Genomic DNA, 14818 nt, shown 5'->3' on the forward strand with positions numbered 1-14818 from the left:
AAGTGACCTGACGCCCCTTCGCTTCCCCACATAAGAACCTCGAGCGAATATGGCTAAACACACTGCTCTTCTGAGGCTGCCGTTAATGCTGTTTGCTCTTCTAAACTAAGCAGAAGAAGCAGCAGCAGCAGCATCGTCAGCATCCTCCCAGAGCCACCTTCCAGGACGATAAATTACTGGTAGCCTCATTTGTTTTTACGGCGTGCTGACGACTTGGAGGCTTTTGTTTCTGCAAGAGGGAACTTTTCCCGAGGGTGGGGGAGGTGCAGTGGGTGGGTGGTACCCACCATCAATCAAAGTGCCACCACAGTGAGAATGTGCGCCTTGGTGTTGGTGTATTTGTGTGTATTTTGCACACCATTTTGCACACATAATTTAATTTACTGCCAGCGCTCCAAGGTCGTCGAGCCTGCTGCTACTTCTGATGCTAAAGTCCTTCTTGAGAAGCACAGAGGTCTTCTTAACCCTTAACTTGTTGTTTCACTTAGCTAAACTTTGCTCATTTGAAGTTGTGTTGACTCACCAAGGGTTAAGAAAGCCCCTCACGACGATCGATGCTCGCCCCCCGAGCTTGGAAGTGAAAATTTCCCAAGAATTAACCTGCGCCTGACGATGCGTTACGAGGAGAAACGATTCGCTAGGCAATTTCCCACTTTGTGTATGTGTTTGCTTTGCGCACGTATGCATTACAACGAATACATGTGACAGTCTAAGACACGACACTTGGAGACGATGATATGCTAAACGGCGCCACCCACGAATGACTGGAGCGGAAGTAATCCGGCTCACGAAACTCGGGCATGATGTGCTGCAAGTGTGCTTATCGGAAAACGAGCAAACGGAATTACTGCAAACATCCGAGCTCGAGACACTGCGAAGGAATTTGCAAGCGTTTTCCAATTAGGTGTGTGTGGGTGTTTCACAGTTTTATCACTGCAAGTGTCCGGAAAACCCATCATATCAGCAATAAATAATCGGATTTTACGATTTTGGGTTGGGAGCTGGTTTAAGAGATATTTGACTGGTGTATGGACGATGGATGCACTAAGCCATCCAAGCTTGTAAAATACAGTTTAACGATTGATCGTTAAAGTTTCTGCTGAAAACTGGAAATTTTAAATCATTGAAGATTTGATATTTTTTTGTTGTGATTAGAAAATCACAAATATCTATTAAGGTTTAGACTTCTTAGCAAGCAAAGTCAGTTATTACATAATATACTTAGATAAAGTAAAATCCCAACGAACTTTGTTTGTGGTCTGAAAAAGAGGTGTATAATTTTTAAATTGTTTTACATGTTTTGAATAAATAATTTTACTATCTAATCTAATCTAATCTAATCTAACATAAACGCAGTCAGTCCGATGAAAGCATGCTGGAAAGTCTTGTGATTAGATTACGCCCCAAGCACTTTTCTTGTCAATATTAATAATTGCAGTACATCCGAGAACACCTGAAAATGTATTACAAAAATTAACGCGGCCAGCCCTACTGCGTTGTGTTTACCGCAGAGAGGATTCTGAGAACGGATCACATTTCACAGAATCTACAGGGTTTGAATAAATAATTTTGCTATTTTCGGAAACTGGCAGTAGTTTTTAAACATTTTTTTTTACTTTTTATGATGATTTGTTAGTAACCAATCGAATCATGCGTTTAATTTTACTTATAATTCTTCTAATAATTTTATACCCATAATATGCTATTCTTAACTTGCCACTTTTGAAACTTAATATTCCATCCAAATTAGACCACTCACACACTTTGGTGGCACTTAAGAGACCCATAAGGTTTTTTTTTCTTTTTTTTTTCAAAGCAAAACTATGTTTTTTAAATCATATACTTGTTTTCAGGGATGGAACAATCGCAAAAAAATCATTTTCGCTTGCGAACTTTATCACCCGCGAAAGAGAGAGGAGGAAAATCATGCAAAAGAAAATCACTCCCAAACTTCTCCGAAAAAAAATCTGCTGAAGATTTTTTTTGTGAATTTCCTTGTCAGTACCACTTAAAAATATTTATTTCACTTTGTTTACACACATTGCCCATCTACAAAATGTGACAGGTCATTTTTCGACGTGTGACGTTACACTTACAAGTGTAGTAGAGAAAAAGATGTTCCACCGAATAATCAAGATGATGATTTTTCTAGATTCCCTTTACCAATCTTTCGTGCGCGAGAGAGGATAGCCATGCTCCCTTCGGATTTTTTTTTTCTCTTGATGAACATCCAATACTATTCTTTTGATGATGATTATTCCATCGCTGCACACTATTAATTTATTTTTTGCTTCGAACCATTATTGACAATCCCTAATTAGTTTTTGCGCAATTCTCTACGAATTTCGGAAACGGAAAATAGCCCAGACTCGATTATCCGAAGCCTCGATTATTCAATGGTTTGTATGGGTCTTTGGATAATTGAATAATGTATAAAAAAAATATGATTTTTATTTTCTTTTTATTTTCTTAATTATAATATGCATTTTCTCAATATTTCAAAACCAAAATCTTGGATTTAAAAATTTACAATCACTTAAGAGTAGTTTTAGGGGTCATAAAAAAATAAGACACACGGAGAAAAAAGAGTTCCCAAAATCGTGAACAAGTGTTCATGAAATTGGGAACCACGAACAAAGTGTTCAAATCCCATGGTACGATTTTGAAAAACGTACCATGAAATTTGAACACTTTGTTCGTGGTTCCCAATTTCATGAACGCTTGTTCACGATTTTGGGAACTCTTTTTTCTCCGTGCAACTACAAAAAAAATTGTGATTCGATTACCCGATTAAACTTATTTTTCCAAGGCCTTCGGATAATCGGAACTCACCTTTATAAAATTTTCAGCCCTTTAAAAATCAAAGAATTGATTCCAAAATTTTAATTTATTTTTGTTTCGGGGAAATCAGACAATTATTTTTTTTATGCATTGCAAATTTTGAAAAGACTTTCAAAACTTCATTTTTCCTGTTTGTTTTTTTTGTTTTATCCGCTTATCGCTTATTGGATCAATCTTCAATTATTCTCAGATTTTTTTGGAAATTTTCTGAAATCACTCATGATTTAAAAAAAATATGAATCTGCAATTTTTTTTTAAACTGGCTATATCTTGAAAACGGTCCATTTTTTAGATATCTTGTGACGGTGGGGCGGTACGATCCCTTTCATATTGAAAATTCGAAAAAGACGTATTATCAATTATTTGTAGCTTGAAATGGTGTTATTTTGGAAATTTTGTGTCAAAAGATTTTTTGTGTTTCCTAGAACAAACTTAAGATAAAATTAAAAAAGTATCAATTTTGGTTCAATATAAGCAGAGATATACCAAATTCATAAAATAAAAAGTGACTTTCTCCAAAATTTCTGGATTTAATTCCCATTTAAACGATGAACACCGCCTACTGAGTTTTTTTATGATTCTAATAAAATAATTTCAATAAATTTCATCAAAATTTTATATATATTTTATGTTTCAGCAAAAATTAATTCTATAAAATCGAAAAAAATCTTCAAAAAAAAAAGTTGCTCTAGACCTCCCGACGAAATATTTCGCCGGACCCCGCACAATCTTGGGAAAGACCCCTTCTTTCATGGTGCCAAATATCAGACATGCCGAATTTTTTATCTTAATGTTCTCGGAAAAATACACCGTGTTCTGCCATTTCCCGTTACTAAACTGTCAAAAGCAAGATATATGTCATTTTAAGAAGGAAGATTTTTATTTTAAAATTTCGTTTTATTGAAATTTTTCAGGGCTACTTTTTAGAGTGTTCATGAGTTATCAGAATTTTACAAAAATGTTTTTTGAAAAAGTTATGATTTTCAAAATTTTTAACAAATCGGAGTTTTCAATAGAATGCTTATGGAAGTATTTTTTTCGGAATGTACAGCAAATATTGCATAAGAATGATTATTTGGACGTTTATGGCAAGAGCAAGGGTATGTTTTTTTCTGAAAAAAAAAAGTTTATGATGAGCGGCGTTATCTGATTTATTTCTTTACTTTTGGGAATTAATGATTTGTTTTTTACGAGTGTTCAGGATTAGGGGGATGACTGTACATTTTAAAAATTTATCTATTTACATTTGACGGCTTGTAGAAAAATATTCAGATAAAAATCTGTTCTTCGTCATGAATTGCAACGAAACTTTTCTTAGCTTAATTTGTTTTTACAAACCAATCTTTAAAAAGCAAATATTGTTTTAATTTTCTCTGCTTTTTACTATTTTTTACCATTTTTACAATGGATTTTTTGATTTTTTTTTCTTGTTATTTAAATTATTCTTCCAATTACAATTATTAAAATTAATGTCATCCTAAACATTTTATTTAAATTTTCATGATTTCACATTGTTTAATGATGATAAAATGTTACTTTTTTATTACATACAAGAATCAACATTCAGACGATCGGGTAAAAAAAAAAACGAAACTATTGGCACTACGCCCCCCGGGGCATGGCCTTCCTCTAACGTGGGATTTCTGCTCCAGCGCCTCTGACGAGACAGGAGAAACCGGGACCGACGTTTTACTTCACCATCCGATAGAAGCTCAGTGGATAAGGCGGGAATCGAACCCGCGTCTCATAGCATCATCGGGATCGGCAGCCGAAGCCGATCGGGTAGTTATTTTCAAATATATTTTTTCCTAAAAATCTCCTATCTTTTAGTAGAATTTCCAAATTTGTCATTTCCGGCTGTTAAAGATCCATATTTGACTATATTTAATTGTCAGAAGGGGGTGGGGAGTATGTTTTGATTATGTTTTAATGAAAAAAAAAGCATCCACAGAACAAGGCAGCTAATGATATACAACTTAAAGGTATCATGCTAATACATCATCCTTGAGGCATCGAAGCCGAAATGCGAAACCGGTAGGAAATCTGGCCCGGTTCATTAATAGTTGTGGTCAAAGTATAAAAAAATAACTGTCGAATGTAATCAGGTCTTCAAAGTTCTATGCTCCAAATTACTTTTTGATTAATTATACTGGAACAGCAATTGGTTAGTTTTTCTTTGAATATTCATTAGGTAAGTTGAACCAAATTTAATCACATAATAGTACTGAGAATCTTGACTGCAGCGTAGAACACCGTTCTCATCCTAATCCGATCACAGTTGAAGTTGAACGTGTGCAGAGAGTGGGGGTAATTCATTATTGCCACAAGCTAGAACAGCAAGGGGAGGGAGGGGGTGAGATTCTCACCCGGTTCAATATGGTTTTCATTTGAAATGCAAATTAGAACTTGGAAGCTTTCAAAGCTGCTCATTCTCCTCTCCAACAGAGAACTGCTTACGCTGGCAAACGGACCAAAATATAACCATCAAGCGACGCTTTGTGTGGAGGTGAGGTGGAGCTGAGAAAAACTTGTTGATCTACCCGGGGCGCCATTGTGGAAAACCGGCTGCTCAGCAGTTTTTCTTCCCACTTATTGAGTGCGGAAAATCCTGCCTCGAAAGGTGACAGGTCAGGGGGGCTCCAAAAAAAAGCTCAAGAAGAAAGCCTCTAATGAAGCATTTCGCCTCGAGAATTCTTCACAGTTCGAACCAAAGAAAGTGGTGATCTAATTGAAAATTCTTTTCAAGTTTGAATCTTTTGAAGCAAGTTTTCTCGAACAACAACAGTTTGCTAATAAAGTGCCATCTTCTCAATCTCGGCAGGATTGAGGGACCGAAGGAGAGAAGGGGTTGAAAAATGAAGTGGTGGAATATTAATGAGTTGATTATATTTTCCGATGGCACCAGTGTGAACTTTTTGTGTTCTTCTTTGAGGAGATTTTAAGATCGTGTTGACTCGATTAGGTGATGACAGATTGAAAATCTGTATCAGAAAATTAACGCTTCAAGGGTGTTTCATAATAAATTTGTTTGCGTCAGGAGTGTTCGTTTGTGACCAATTTGTCTTTAAATTTCGATCTATTTTCAAAAACACAAGAGACCTTTATAAAATATTTTTATCTAACAGTCTAACTAGACAAAATAGATCATAAAAAAAACAAAAATAAATTAATTCGCTAATATATTGCTGATTTTTATCAGTAGCAAATTTTTTAGATAATCTGTGATAAAAAAAAAACTAGAAAAACAAAATTTAATTATTTCCAAAAAATCATCTCTCATCAAGTCTTTAAACTATCTCTTCGCAAGCATCGATTTCCATCGACTCCTGCAGTAACCCAATGCATTGTTCTGGAAAATCCTCTTCAAATTGCTGACAGCTGCTTTACCTTCCAAGTTAAACCATCCTTTCGTGAGCTGGTTTTTGCTCGCACAGTTCTCCATGTAACACTTTTTTTTTCGTCGAAACCAAACCATGATCCTTCGTGGTCTGAAAAGTTTGTGCTCTTTTTTCCCGCCCCTGCATCGATTTAAACCGTTACACACCGCATCGCATCGGATGCAGATGATTCCACACGCGATGATGTTTGACTACGAGGATTTTTTTTTGTTGGACGTCGCTTTTACTTCGTAGTAAAACCCCTTTTTTCCGACTAAGTAACCGCCAGTCAAGCGAAAACGGATGAAGATGTATTACATGGTGGATCTCGTTCTTGGATGTGCGTTTTTTGGTGAAATTTTCAAGTAGAATTTACAAATTTGCTAGAATTTTATGAAAGAGTTGATTACACTGACCAACAAAATTCCTGTGCAGACTCAAGTTTTTCTTCAAAGTTTGTATGGAGAATTGATGCTGTTTGCTACTTCCACATATTGCATGCAATTTTTTGCTTGTATGCATCAGCGACGAACCGCCCTATTTCTCCATACAAACTTTGGAGAAAAACCATCCGGACCGGCCTAAATATTTTTGAAAAATTCAAAATGCACGTGTTTCTAGGGACCCCAAACTTCATGCTTCCCCTCGAGTTGAGCCTGTGCAGTCATTTTTGTAAATTTTTGTAGATCACTGTTACCATTACAACTGAATAATGTGCAAATTTATTCGACCCCAAACCCGGGTTACACCTGTAATACCTTAGCAAAACCATTTTGCATAAACATTGCCTTTCCCCAAGTTATGTTTTCCATCATAAATCCCAAAACAGGTGCAAGGGATCCGATATGGAAATAAAAACTGAAAAAAGCAGATACTTTCCCCTCACCCTAAACCCACCAAAGACATCACTCCTGAGCACCAAGTCATAATCCACCCAGGGGAAGAGGGAAAAACCGCGAATGGTGATGCCCTTTTTACAGTTCCCAATTTTCGGGCTTTCACGGGCCGGCTCTGGAAGCAAGCGGAAAAACATGCACAAAAGAAAATATGGCTTTTCGAAAATAGCGGCCCCCCTTTTCATTATGAAGCCCTCTTTTATATATGCAAAAGTTGAGATTGTTTGCTAAGGTGTGTGATATTGATAAGGGGGTTTTGTTTTATTGTATTTTTTGTTGTTGTTATTTTAATTTCTTGTGATTCTTAATAAATAAAGCTGATTTATTTAAGAAAGTACAAATCATTCAAAAGTATTTTATGTGAAACTGTAAAAATGAACGGTACACGGAGAAAAAAGAGGTCCCAAAATCGTGATCAAGCGTTCATGAAAATGGGAACCACGAACAAAGTGTTTAAATTCCATGGTACGTTTTTGAAAAATGACATTCACGACGATAAACGACATTCAACGACACCATGACATTTAAACACTCTGTTCGTGGTTCCCATTTTCATGAACGCTTGATCACGATTTTGGGAACTCTTTTTTCTCCGTGTAGGAAGGATACCCATAAACCAATTTGCAAGATTGCAGTTTTCGCCGAAGAATCGTAACTTAAACAAGCTTTACGCCATGCTTCCAGTTGATGAGGTGTAGATTCGTTGATGCAATGACATCTTTTAACATTCAAAAGAGGATCTGAACTTGGTTTGTATGCGGAACTTCTCATGTCCGGATACATGGCTCGAATGTTGTCAAACTTCCAGCTTGGTTGATACAACTAAAGTTCCACAAATAGATCATTGCCTAGACTAGTATCTTCGTGCTTACCTCCTAAAACGCTATGATTGACTCCTTGCCAAATTAAGGTAATATCTGTAATGTTCTTTAGATGAAAGTCCATTGTCTACACTTGGGAGTCGGAACCGAACTGTGCTACCGCTTGCTGTAGTTGTTAAAATTACTATCAAAGTGTAATCCGTTAGCCACATGGTACCTGTTTCACTTCCGAGCAATTCCATGTCAAATAGGGAATCGGTTGTACCCGACCCTCTCCGATTTCAATGAAACTTTGTAAACATGTTTTCCTAGGCATATATAAGCCATTTTTGTGTATATGGAGCCAGTTACACTCGATAATGACATTTGAGAAGGGCGTAAGTGTTTTAAATATTTTTGTATTTCGTAATTTAAATATTGCTATATCTCGAAGCCGTTGCATCGTATCAAAAAGTGCTTTAAGACAAAAAAAAAAAAAATCAAATTATTCGCTCTACAGCATTGCCTTGGCGTTCTCGATTGCGAGATTCCTACTCGAAACTAAGTGTCCGAAGGCTTGATTGTTGAGGCAATTGCAAACCTCTTTTTACACATTAGCTTCCATCCATCCCGGGATTCGAACTGATGACCTTTGGATTGTTAGTCCAACTGCCTACCAGCGACTCCACCGAGACAGGACCCAGGGAGACGACTCCTACACCTGGACTGAGCTAACGACCTAACCTTTTTAGGTTAGTCCGGGGCCAACATTTACTTCCCGTCCGACGGAAGGCGTGATCAGACAAATCTCGTCTCGAAAAATGCCACCGGGACCGTCTGGGATCGAACCCAGGCCGACTGGGTGAGAGGCAATCACGCTTACCCCTACACCACGGTCCTCCGTAAGACAAACTTGTAGGAAATTTGACGAGCTTTCCGAAAAAAATACACTGAAAGAAAAAAACACTCCACTTTTATGAGATTTTTTGATTTTTAAGTTTAAAAGTCAAATTTGAAGGTGAGCCCACGATTTTTTTTCGTTCAAAATTTTTGTGAAGATAGCCTAAGACGTTACAAAAAGACTCACGAAAAATGCAGGATGGAGCAACTCACCTAAAAAAATACAAAAATCATTTACTGAAACTGCTTTTTTTAAAAGTGCTCTAAACGTCAAAATTGTCAAAATCCGAGTACGGGAATCGATTCTCCAGACAATTTTACATAAAAGTCTCCATATTGACCATTGTCCTAAGTCCAATCCTTGTGAAGTTACAGTGGTTTTAAAAATAAAAATGTTGAAAAATTAGGTTATTTGATGGTTTTTGGCAACTTCTATATGAAAGACTTGATTTTTCAGTCTCGAAAATATTTTTACCGGAAAGCTCGTCCAATTTCCCACAAGTTTGGGTTTGACCACATTTCAATTGGATGTATGGGCTTACAGATATAAGCTAATTACATTGCTCATAACTGAAAACATAATATTTTTTCAGTGTAGTATAGTAACCTGGATAGTAAATTAGCTTATATCTGTAAGCCCATACATCCAATTGAAATGTGGTCAAAGACAAACTTATGGGAAATTGGACGAGCTTTCCGGTAAAAATATTTTCGAGACTGAAAAATCAAGTCTGTCTTATAGAAATTGCCAAAAACCATCAAAAAACCCAATTTTTCAACATTTTTATTTTTAAAACCACTGTAACTTCACAAGGATTGGACTTAGGACAATGGTCAATATGGAGACTTTTATGTAAAATTGTCTGGAGAATCGATTCCCGTACTCGGATTTTGACAATTTTGACGTTTAGAGCACTTTAAAAAAAAGCAGTTTCAGTAAATGATTTTTGTTTTTCTTTTAGGTGAGTTGCTCCATCCTGCATTTTTCGTGAGTCTTTTTGTAACATCTTAGGCTATTTTCACAAAAATTTTGAACGAAAAAAAATCGTGGGCTCACCTTCAAATTTGACTTTTAAACTTAAAAATCAAAAAATCTCATAAAAGTGGAGTGTTTTTTTCTTTCAGTGTATTTTTTTCGGAAAGCCCGTCAAATTTCCTACAAGTTTGTCTTTGAGCACTTTTTGATACGATGCAACGGCTTCGAGATATAGCAATATTTAAATTACGCACGGAAAGGAGTTCAATCGTGAATTTAACAATCGCAATTAGCTGGCTCGTTTTTGGCTAAAACACAACTTTTTTAGTTGTACCAGCTAATTATTTAGTAAAAATTCAGGACCCATTGTTGTTGAAATTTAGGAACACCGATTGCTATTCTGCTGACAGCAACTGACTGCCTGCATTCCACTGACAGTAAAATTTTTGCTAAAAGAGCTCCTATTTTAGCTAAATTTTATCTAAATTTTAAGGACAAATTAGGTAGAAATGACAGCTCACGGATTCGCTTGTCAGTTCATGTTTGCCTTGAATCCTGAGTGGTTGTATGTTTTATAAATTAACGCAAAAAGAATTAAACAGTGAGGTGCTGTGACGCGAAGTGAAATTAAGTGATTCTGTAAAGTGTTTTGCAGTGATTGTTGTCATTTACGACTGTAATGTAAGTAAATTTAACAGCCACCAAAGTTGCAACTGTCGGGAACGAATCGACGCACGACGCTTCGAAAAGATCGCACGGAACATCCATGGTCCATTCGGGCCAACCAGCTTTCCTCTATCGGCGCCCTTAGCAACACCTCAACGGTGATCGTAGTCCAGAGACGACCGCGGAACGCCGAGTGGCGTTACCGGTTGGACGTGTTTACCGAAACCCGTCGCATCTTTTTCGACCGGCAGAGCTTAAAGTTCCAGCATTTCTACGGTGTCCAGTTCTAGGTCGTGATAATGTTCTCTTTCGCTCCATTTAAATACATGGAAGGCTGTAAGAAAGTACTGTTGAAAAGGGTTAAAAGTTTTTTAAAATTCTAATCATAATTTTGATAATTTCAGAAAAAAACAATGGGTTTGTTTGGCAACTGGCAAAAACAGGTGATATTTTTCAGTAAACGGATTATTGGAAGCTATCGACGGAGTAATTAAACTATCGATGGTCCTTAATTCAGCTTATACTCCGGATGCTAAACCAACATGGACCTTTTTCCAAAAATATTGTTATAATATAAACACGTCGAGCGACCACAATTACACCTGCCTCAACACATTGTTGGCTTACGTTAAGTAAGAATTTAAACTATCACTTATTGTTTAAATGTTCTTAAACATATTTTTTTTCAGAGAGCAATGAGGTTAAAGCTGGTCCTCCTGATGGTGGTGGTGGGAATAAGGAAGAAAAACTATTGAAAGTTTTATTGTAGATTAAAAACTGAATTAAATATCGTTATTGAAAAAAAGCTTAAAGAGACTACTTATTTTAAAGATGCAAATATCTGAAACGTAAAACAACATAAATTAATAGCTAATATTATTGTAACAAGGATAAAGCTTTTTTAAGTACAATGGTTTTTTGTACGCCCAAATAGGGTTTAAGTGGATTTTTGAATAAATTTTGAAAGAAATACTTCGCAGCATTGCTTCACAAAAAACTCTTTGTGAGGGTACCATATGTAAAATGTTTTCTTGTAATTTTTTTTAGCAATGAAAAAAATAAAGAAATCAAAATTGAATTACCATTAAATTGACATGGAGCTTTAGGACCCTATTAATAAAAAATATGCATCACAATGGAGCACTTCCACTCAATTATTCCTAATGGGAGAACTTTCATATTTGTACCACTTGAATCCGGTGCTCCATTCGACACCTAACTGCTCGATTTTTACAAAATGAATAGTTAAATCTGATCGTGTACACGGTCAATTCACAGATTTTTTTTTGTGAAAACAAAACATAAACAAACAAACAAAACCAGTCAGCTGCAAGCTCGATCCAAGTAAACCGCGCGCAAATTTGCCAAGTTTTGAAGTTCTCGCCACAAAACACTACCCGTGAAGGTCGCTTGAATTGTTTTTATTCGCCGTAATCAGCTCAATTATGCGCTGGCCGGTCTTGCTGGTGTTCTCCAGAATGTCGACGTACTCCTGGTACGGCGTCTTGGCCAACGGCAGGTCCTTCCACAGATTGGGCGTCAGAAAAGCGTACGTCTTGACGATGGCCGTGTAGGTAGCCTTGGCAAAGTTACCCAGCGTGGTCGTCGAACCGCGCGTCAGCGTGTAGCAATCCTTGATACCGCGGCCATCTGGAGCAGCTTCTTCGGGACCGGAGCTAACACAATGCCGGTACCACGGCGAGCCGGGATGAGGCGCACCAGGAGCGGACCGCACTTGCCGAAGATCTTGCAGGGCACGGTGTGGGGCTTGCCGATCTTGTTACTCCAATAACCACGGCGAACCGGCATGACCGACAGCTTGGCCAGGATGATGGCACCACGGTGGCGATGAACGCCTTGAAGGGGGTACGCTGACCGGCACGGGTCTACTTCTGGACGGGCATGATCTTCAGCACTTCGTCCTTAAGCGAGCGGCTCATGGAAAAATCGATGATCTCGAACTCTTTGATCGTGAGCGAGTACATCAGGTACATATCCTCCATGGGTGCGGATCTTGCCATCACCGGCACCGTCGCAAGAACCAAATCCTCCTCTGAATCCACCACGGGCTGGAGCTGCGTCCGCCAAATCCGCCCAAATCTTTAACGAACCTGGTTCCTGCTCCTCTTCGCAGTACGTCGGATCACCAGAGTTTAGCTGAGCGCGTGAGAAAAGGATGAAAATTTGGACCGCAAAAATTGGAGGTAAATTGCAATTGAACCGTGTAATAGTACTTAGGCCAAAGCACTTATTTAGTCTTAAAACTCAGAAACGCCTTTTTTTTGGAAAATTATTTTTAAAAAACTAGTGTGAATAATCGCTAAATTAGCTTAACTAACCAAAAAACCTAGCAAGAACAACGAAAAAACAAGCTAAACCAGCCAAAAGGCTGGGTAAATACGAGCAGCTTTTTGGGCAAAAATGATTTTTTTTTTTGAAATCTTGCTAAAAAAACTAGTAAGACTAACCAAAATACATGCAAAAACAGCAAAAAAGCTAGCTATACCAGCCAAGAGGCTGGGTAAAAGGTTTCCGCTGTGGTGGCATTAATGGAAAATTTTGAAAATTATTCCAAAGAAAATGGTTGAAACAGTAAAAAAAATTGCTGGACTAACTAGAAAACACGCAAGAATACCATAAAATCTAGCTAAATTAGCTAACAGACCTTCTCAAAACATACAGCTTTTGAGACTGACAGCATTTTTCCAGCTTGCAAATTAGTAAAATTTACTAAAATTTTAGCTAGATTTATCATTTTTAGGACCTGGATCCAGCTGTCAAATTTAGGAATTTTTTTTAGGATTTCCAGCTAAAAAAAATCGTGGTTGGAAAAACAACCAATTTTTTTAGGGTTTTTAACCGAAAATTAGTAAGATTCACGATAAACCTTCTTTCCGTGCGGAATACAAAAATATTTAAAACACTTACGCCCTTCTCAAATGTCATTATCGAGTGTAACTGGCTCCATATACACAAAAATGGCTTATATATGCCTAGGATAACATGTCTACAAAGTTTCATTGAAATCAGAGAGGGTCGAGAAAAAAGTACCTAAAAAATTACTGTTTTGGGCTGGAATTGCTCTTCCTACTTCGGACTAGGTCTTAATGTTCAGTAGTTTCTTTCTCAACACATTAAGACACATATTGACAAGGTTAACTCATCATGACTTATGAAGCAACAAAACTGATCGTAATTTATTTGAAGAGAGTATTGGACTATTTCGTAAAGAATAATTCTAATCTAAACTGAATTGGGCTGTGGACTGAGCTTCAACATCACTTTAGCTGGATTCATTTTTGAAAATCAGAGTCAGAGGTTTGTCGTACTCTGTGAAGCACGATGTAGTTTTGGCATGGAAAGTGCATTTATTTTATTACAATTTTAGCTGAATGGATTGGAATGAGTTTTAATACATAGTTTAAATCATCATGGAAAAAATTAAATCAACCCAAAAATATCACCACCAAAAACCTTCAAACAATTCTCCCTTCTATACCGCGTGGGCAAACGCGGCGTTCATGTTTGTTTTTTCCAACCAACTTGTTTCACCTCTCCAAGCCTCCGCGGTACAAATGAAGCCCTATATTTTACCGGGTTGTGCCGCCGGCTGTGGTAGGAGGGAAAAACATGGCCTTTGATTGTTGCCACTGCTGGAAAACTCCGATCAACATCCGTACGGCGGCGCATCCACCTCCACTCACTCATTCACGCGCTCCAAATCGTCGCCGTCGTGCTAACTTGTCGTACGTGCATTTTGGGCCAAATTGAGTTAAGAACGCCATTTTGTGCAGCTCACAATGCCTCACCTTTTGACCTTCACAGATCCCCAAAATTCGATTTCAATCCTGAGATATTCAATAAAAACCAAAAAAGCTCCGGGGCTTTTTTTCACTTTTCATATGAAAGAAGTTTCAATCTTGTCGTGCTATCTTATCACTCCCTGAAAATTGATGTAAGTGCGACAATTGGCCAAAGGGATTTTAGGTCAGGATGCGTTTGACGCACGTACAAGTTAGACTACCGTAAACATTTGTAATTATAACTCGGGACTCCAGCAACCAAAAACAACCAAACTTCGGGACAATGCACAGAAACAAAACGTGTTTTTCATTGTTTACATTGCGTGCTCTCGTTTTTGTTTATTCAAGGTCAAACATTAAAACGCGTTTTTCTCGGAACGTCGAAATGGCGGGTGCGACATGATAGCACGACAGCGTCGAAATGTCAAAATGTCTCGTTAGCTGTGTTTCCATTTGGGCGAGGAACAGCTGCAGCAGTGGGAGGGAATGTTTCCAAAATAACGGTTTGGGGCACACACAAGTGACATTCTGACGGCCGTGCTTGGCCATCCGGTTGTAG

The 14818-nt window shown here is 37.7% G+C and overlaps 1 pseudogene; it reads right to left on the bottom strand.

The window, feature by feature from the left end:
- Positions 1 to 11534: 11534 nt before the first annotated feature.
- Positions 11535 to 14818, bottom strand: part of LOC120421968 (40S ribosomal protein S2-like) — a 76315-nt pseudogene continuing 73031 nt past the window's right edge.

The sequence above is a fragment of the Culex pipiens genome, chromosome 2 (genome assembly GCF_016801865.2).
Source record: "Culex pipiens pallens isolate TS chromosome 2, TS_CPP_V2, whole genome shotgun sequence".
Classification (NCBI taxonomy): Eukaryota; Metazoa; Arthropoda; class Insecta; order Diptera; family Culicidae; genus Culex; species Culex pipiens.